Here is a 7,844-nt window from a genome sequence, read left to right as displayed (position 1 = left end):
GTCAGCAAGGAGGCAGCATACTGCATGTGCTCTATTTCCTGTGCTTGGAGTCTCATCAGCCCTATGCCATAAGCATCATTATAGGGCTTTAGTTTGAGTTTGTGGGTCTAGTTACACAGAGAGAAAATTATAAACTCTGGATAGGCAGCTTGATAGTGACTTGACTTGATTTGAGCCAATAAAGGCATGTGTAGATTTGGTTGATAAACCCCAATAAATAAATGTGAAGTTATCAGGATGTATTCTAACTATTCTTTTAATAATAATAAGCATGTATTTTTTAAACTGATAATAGCATGTTTTTAATAGGAATAAATTTGTTTTCCTATTTTTTAAACTAAATACTATAGAAGGGATTATAATTATACCCCCATCTTAAATTTAGATTTGGCAAATTGCCTGTAGGAAGGCAGTTTTATTAACAATGCTAAAGATTAAATATCATAGCTATATCAAAGCTAGAGAGTAATAGCCTTCAATAAAGGCATAATGCATTTCCATTTGATAAATGGTAAGATCACAATATAAGGATCAGCTTCCTTTTCACCCTCCTCTAGGCCTTCAAAATGCAAAGTCAAAGCCCTGTAGAGAAGCAGATTTACTGGTGACCTGTTATAAAGCAGATCTTATTCGTTTGCTATGCACAACTTAACCTGGGCAAATCTAGCGCATTTTACTTATTAGTGCATTCACATGGTGAATAATGTAAAAATCAGTGCAAAATACAAAAAAGGAAGTCACTCACGATTCAGTAGGTGCAAAATACTGCCTCCATGCAGGTTTATTGGAGTAATCAGTAAAAAAGGAATACGAAAGTTTCGGGAACCTCTCATTCCCTTTTTCAATGTAGCATTGCCTAAATGTAAAAATCAGATATTATTTACACCAGTCCCTGCCTCATGTTGTTAGCTGAGCCTGTTAGCTCATACATTTAGAGCTCCGATTGTCCAATTATTATATAGAATGCTACCCCTTATCCAGAAACCAATAATCCAGAAAGCTCCAAATTACAGGAAGCCCATCTCCCATAGAATCCATTTACAAAATATAACTTTTTTCTCTGTTACAATAAAACAGTTCACTGTACTTGTCACTAACAAGTTTATTACAAGTTTATAGGCCATGTTGATGGTTTTTCGTTAACAGGTTTGCTTTTTAAGTAATTGCTACTTGAAGTTTCTAAACCTGACTGTCCCTTCTCAGCCTGACAGTTTTACCAAATTTGACCATACTGCCCAACCATCTGGGCATGTATGACAAGTCGGTGAAGGGGATTTAAAAAGATAATACACCTCCTGCTGTTCTGATCACCTGGGTGGCTGGCCCAAAGAATGGAACAATACAAGGTGATAATGTACAACCCTGTTTCCAAAAATGTTGGGACACTGTGTAAAATGTAAATAAAAAGATAATGGGATGATTTGCAATCATTTAAACCAGGGGTAGGGAACTTTTGGGAAAATACCTTGTGGACCGACGAGACAAAAGTTGAACTTTTTGGAAGGTGCGTGTCCCGTTACATCTGGCGTAAAAGTAACACAGCATTTCAGAAAAAGAACATCATACCAGCAGTAAAATATGGTGGTGGTAGTGTGATGGTCTGGGGTTGTTTTGCTGCTTCAGGACCTGGAAGGCTTGCTGTGATAGATGGAACCATGAATTCTACTGTCTTCCAAAAAATCCTGAAGGAGAATGTCCGGCCATCTGTTCGTCAACTCAAGCTGAAGCGATCTTGGGTGCTGCAGCAGGACAATGACCCAAAACACACCAGCAAATCCACCTCTGAATGGCTGAAGAAAAACAAAATGAAGACTTTGGAGTGGCCTAGTCAAAGTCCTGACCTGAATCCTATTGAGATGTTGTGGCATGACCTTAAAAAGGCGGTTCATGCTAGAAAACCCTCAAATAAAGCTGAATTACAACAATTCTGCAAAGATGAGTGGGCCAAAATTCCTCCAGAGCGCTGTAAAAGACTAGTTGCAAGTTATCGCAAACGCTTGATTGCAGTTATTGCTGCTAAGGGTGGCCCAACCAGTTATTAGGTTCAGGGGGCAATTACTTTTTCACACAGGGCCATGTAGGTTTGGAATTTTTTTCTCCCTAAATAATAAAAACCCTCATTTAAAAACTGCATTTTGTGTTTACTTGTGTTATCTTTGACTAATAGTTAAATGTGTTTGATGATCAGAAACATTTTGTGTGACAAACATGCAAAAGAATAAGAAATCAGGAATAGTTTTTCACACCACTGTATATTTTACAGTTACCCATTTTTTAAAAAAACGGGGTAGTATATATGCAGCACCTTGTACAGCATCTGTCTGTTTGAGCCAGGGGTTGATTGGTCAGGCCTTCAGAGTGCTGCACCTAAATCAGTGTCAGACTGGGGCACCAAGGGCCCACTAGAGAGCCGGGTATCAAGGGCCCACCAGCCAACTCCCTAAAACATTTTCATCTTGCTGAGAAAACACTGATATCCCCATGTTTGAGAGATTCCTTAATCAATTATAGCTAAGAAGGCACTTAAAAAAAAAACAAAAACAGTTTGCACACTAGATGCCTGAGGTCTGTGTGAAATATTTTATATATATAGAGATATAGTAGCAACCAGTGTGAGGCACATTCATGCCCACATAATTCCTTGTGGGCAGCTGTGCTCTCCTGTGCAAGCTGTGTAAAAGCACAGAGCAATACAGTGGGACAGACAGACTGCAGGGAATAGCTCAGACAGACAGGGGGCAGGCAGAATCTCTCTATCCCTGTGCTGTTTACGGTGCAGCTTTGGCAAGTAAACCTATACAAATTCCTGACAAATAACCCCTTTCTGCTGGTTTTATATAATTCAAATAATTAACAGCCTCCCTGGATTTTCCTGCAAACAGTAGGTTTGCCCACTGTTAATAAATGAGCCTTAATGAAATGTTCAGTGGCCGTATAAATGTAAAAGGCTGCAGGCCAAGTCATACAGGGCAGGAAGCTCTAAACATCAGGCATGTATTATAATATTAAAGGTGTCCCACATACTGCAAATTATAAAGAGGAGTTCTGGGCTGTGATTTTGGGGAAAGCACTTATTTTCTGTGCAAAGGGGAATCCTGTGTAAAATGATTGGGAAGTACAAGAGGAGCCATTCAAACCCCTGCCTGGAGGAACACTGAAGGGGACATGTTACCTTTTGTCACCCTCACCATGTAGGCAATAACGAATAAGATTTGGTGCCTGTTTTCAGTGTGAGCTACAGAGGGCTGGTAACTATAAAAATTACACTTTTACTTTCTACATTTGAGTATTGGGCACATCCTAACGATGCCAGCCAATCACAGCTCTAGATGCGGTTAGCCAATTACAGTTCTGCTGCCTTCACACAGGGAAAAATATACTGCAGTCCCCTCTCAGGTCCACCTAACTGCTGATCGCTGTGCTGAGTGCCTCAGGCTCTGCTATGCAGCCAGGGAAAGCAGCCAGCAGAAGGGTCCAAGTGAGGGTTGGGGTAAATCTTTATTAAAGCAGTACAAAATGCAACTTTGGATCTTTAATAACCCACACTAATAGCCCACACTCCAGTTGGGGGAAATAATGATACTTTGGCCAGAAAATGCCGATAGCAAGTGCTATGCCACCTACAGTTTCCAGGGTCCCAGTTTGGGCAGCCGTGTTGGGACTATTAAGCACATGCATGTGAAGATAACTGGCAGGCTCTTGGGCCATTCACTCTGAAGTTATGTGAGCAAGCCGCTGATTTCTGGTAAGCACGTTGCTCTGCAAATGGTAGAGAAAAATTTGACTTCAGCTATAAAGGATGCCGATCCTCTCTCCCTTAGTGTGCTGTAGCACTTGCTTCCCTCATTCCCCGGGGCCTTATCCCCAACTTCCACTGATGTGTATTGCTGGCTGTGATTGAGCCATTAGGAACAGTGTGGGAAATTATCTGATTTCTTTACAGGACCTCACTATAGATTGTAAGCTCTTTAGGCAGGGTCCTCTTCACCGCTTGTATCGGTTATTAGTTGCTTTATATGTTACTCTGTATGTCCAATGTATGAAACCCACTTATTGTACAGCGCTGCGGAATATGTTGGCACTTTATAAATAAATGATTTTTCTTGAACTTTTGGCCACTTTTTTACGAGACAAGCAGCATGGGAGCACATGGGTTTAATAGGGTGTTTATTTGCAATTTTTACAGTAATCTTACAGGCATATCTCTGAAATATGCTATTTATCTATTTTCTTGTTTTATTCTATTTTATTTATTATAGTGGCACATGTGGCATTAATATGCTAGTTTTGCATTTTCTGGTGAAAATAAACTGGCACATCTAGGGTTAATATACTCTTCCATTTTATGTAGGGATTATGCAGGCATATCTGGGGTTAATATGGTGGCACACCAGTCCAACACTAGGTGAAACAGAGGGAATTACATGGGTTGATATGATGTGATATCAGAATACAAGTGCTCAGTGATGTAAATATAGAGGGAGCCGACCCCGCAGCCATGTGGGAAGGGGGGCAGGGGCTACTGCAAGTGCACATACCCAAATGGCTGTAATTTAAGGCAGAGCCTGTGAGGTATCAGCACGGCAAGGGCTCAATGATGTACTTTTATATGTGCCAGTAATAGAAGCCTTTATTGGAAGAGCTGCTTTGGCCTAAAGCTCTGTTCTGTGGAATGCACTTTCCCAAGTATATGTCACACTGTGATGCTTGTGCATTTGGGACAGGTACTAGAGCCATAAATAGGCAAAGGGCACTTGCCTAGAGCTCACCGGGACAGCAAAGTAAGGGAGTTTTAGTGCGGAATATAAGCTGCTCCATTCATACAGTTTATTGTGGCTGCAGCACATTTTCTCCCTCACTGTTTCCTGTTGGATCGGCACCTGTATGAAACCCAACCCTCCTGATCCTCTCCGACTGGATACACAGTAACAGCGCAGCTATCCACATAAAAGGAAGCAGGAGGTTGGACTAAGCAAGTGCACCCTATACAGCTATAAAGAGTGAGCTCTGGCGCCCCCCTGTGGCGCTGGGCTGAGCGATCCTCACATTGCGGGGAACTATAGGGTCGGAACCTTTGAGCGTCTGAATAGTTTTCGGAGGGCTTCTGTGGCACAGAGAAACTTCCGGTCCTGGGAATACAGAGGAGTCGCTGCTTCCGGTTTATATTCACAGCGCCGAATTTTGCGTTATATAATTGGGCAGAGGGCATTATTGCACAAACAATAAATGTCTCTGAGGGGGTAGGGACATGTAAGGAAAAGCCGTAACGATAAGAAGGAGAGAAGAATCCAAGAGCCAGGGCTGGTTTTAAGTTGTCTCTGGCCCCCTGGCATTGCAGGGGCTTCTGGTTTAGGGCATTAAGTGTTAATTTCTGTACATATGTCAGGGGGTCAGTCCTGAAGCCCCCCCAGCTGTTGTAATGTGAAAGTGTGTTAAGGTGGGTGGGAGTTGTTGCACTACAATATTATGAGGCTTGGTTGGACTGGTTTATATTATTATACCCTCCAGATGGGAGTCCTGGCCTTCCTGCATTCCCAGGGACCCTCTTATTTCCACCCTTGGCCCAGCAATTGAGCCTGGGGAGTAATGGATACTTATAGGGATACAGAACTAGGGTTACTGAAATACAGGATAATGAACACAGGTAGATGGTAATCAGCAGGTATAAGACAACATTCAGTGCTAATGGATAAAGCAAATAAACAGTGGCAAATAATGCAATTAGCATAATAACAGGTGTCGTGGGTATATTTGCCCTTGTCGTGGGCGACTAATCTCCCTGAAATGGCATCCCACTGGCTAGAATGTAAATCACTGGTGGGATGGCATACGTGGCGCAGCGATTTGCCAAAATCACCTCAATAGGCAACCTCAGCGATCACTGTGCCGCATATGCCAATCCCACTGGCAATTTACATTAGGTACAGAGCAAGTGTCTCACAGATTACTTGGCAGGATAATTTACCCATTTAAAAATCTACATTACTTTGAATGCAATGCTGCCTGAGCTTATCTGCTCTGTTTAAATGTAAGAGTTAAGGGCCGTGTCAGATGGGGAGATTAGTTGCTGCGTGACAAATCTCCCTTATCGCGGGCGACTAATCTCCCTGAAATGCCAATGTAAATCGCCGGTGGGATGGCATACGCAGCGCAGAAATCGCCTAAGTTTCCTTTCAAGGCAACTTTGCTGATTTTGTGAAATTGCCGCGCTGCATATGCCATCCCACCGGCGATTTACATTCTAGCAGGTGGGATTGCATTCCGGGGAGGTTAGGCGCCCGCAACAAGGGAGATTTATCGCGGGCGACTAATCTCCCCGTCTGTCACGGCCCTATGGAAGTTTAGCTGATGCAAAGCAAACAAACATGTCCATATGAAATCTGACCTCTAATGTGTCAGATAATAAATGGTAACATATGAAGGCACTAAATGTAAAGGATGACAGACTTTTGCAAATACCCGCTTCCCTTTTCTCTGCCATTTTTTCATGCCCATATTTCCTAACCCTTACTTGAAACAGCAATAATGTACTATGAAATAATGGAAATTGGGGTAAATATGTTATGGCCATATCCTGTTGAGGTACAGCTAACATGGTTTTCTCTTTCATCTCTATCATTCACAGAAGGTGCTTGGTGCGGATGACACCATGTTGAATGTTGATCCAACGGCTGGTATTTGCCTTTTGCTCTATGACAGTGCCCCCAGTGGACGTTTTGGGACAATGACTTATCTCTCTAAATCAGTAGCCATCACCCAGCAGGAGTCCTTACCCCACAGCGGATGTTCCATGCAGTGACATATACAGTCTGTTTACACTAAAGCTGCTGGTATCCTGAGAGCCACTGTGAAGGAGTAACCAAAAGTAATGGGTAAGATGTGCAATTATCAGCACTAGTCTTCAAGTGCAGGCACTAGCAGTGTTTTCTAACATGATTTTTACATAAGGATTTTGGACCTGCTATATGATCCTGATACTTCTGCATATCCTAGTGAAAGAATATATTTAAAGAAGCAGACACGCAAAACAAATCAAATTGTTCAAGGAAAGTATACTTCAAAGTAAAAATCTAACATAAAAGGAATATACGTATACCCTATACAACTGAAAAAGTTATACAACACAATCAGTTTAGATATGAAAATGTAAAAGGAGATCAATTTTTCTTTGACATAGCAAAAAGAAAAATGTCTTATAACCTGCATAGCTGGCAGAGGGACTTGGTACTGTTAATCCCAGTGTAGTTACCAAATTGCAGTAAAAATGAAATTGTTCTATAGCAATTGAACTCCTAAAGCAACTGTACATATCTTGATGGAAGGAAGACCAGATCAGTTATACCATTGTACACTTGAAGTTAGCACTTAAAATTCTGTTCCTGTGTGACATTTATGGATGCACCAGATCCAGGATTTAGTTAGGCATTTAAACAAATCCTAACTATGTTCACAGTAGCTAATTTTTTAGTTTCTGCAAATCTGAATAAAATGCTGAAAGGAGAAAGGTGGGAGGTGCCAAGTTGCCACCCTGTCTTTGATTCTATTTGGTAACCTCAGACCATAGGCTGCCACTCTTTTTTTTTCATAAAAGCACTGTCCCTGGGTACTTTACTTCTCTCCCTGCTTCTATGGTGCCCCTGCATCCCCTGCATTACCCTAGGCCTAGGTGATCACATGTGCAGGAGTTAAATCTTTGCTGATTTCAGTGATCTACAAGTGTACAGCGTGCTGGGACATTGGAAGAGTACAGCAAATTAATAGTACCTGGGGCTGTGAATTTCTGGAAAACAATGAGGGGTGCTGCTGGGGTCTGAAATAAGTGGCTACTAAAATCACTGGAGGAG

This window comes from Xenopus tropicalis, chromosome 8, assembly GCF_000004195.4.
Source record: "Xenopus tropicalis strain Nigerian chromosome 8, UCB_Xtro_10.0, whole genome shotgun sequence".
NCBI classification, from domain to species: Eukaryota; Metazoa; Chordata; class Amphibia; order Anura; family Pipidae; genus Xenopus; species Xenopus tropicalis.
The sequence above is the reverse complement of the archived record's forward strand: the minus strand, read 5'-3'. Positions refer to the sequence as shown.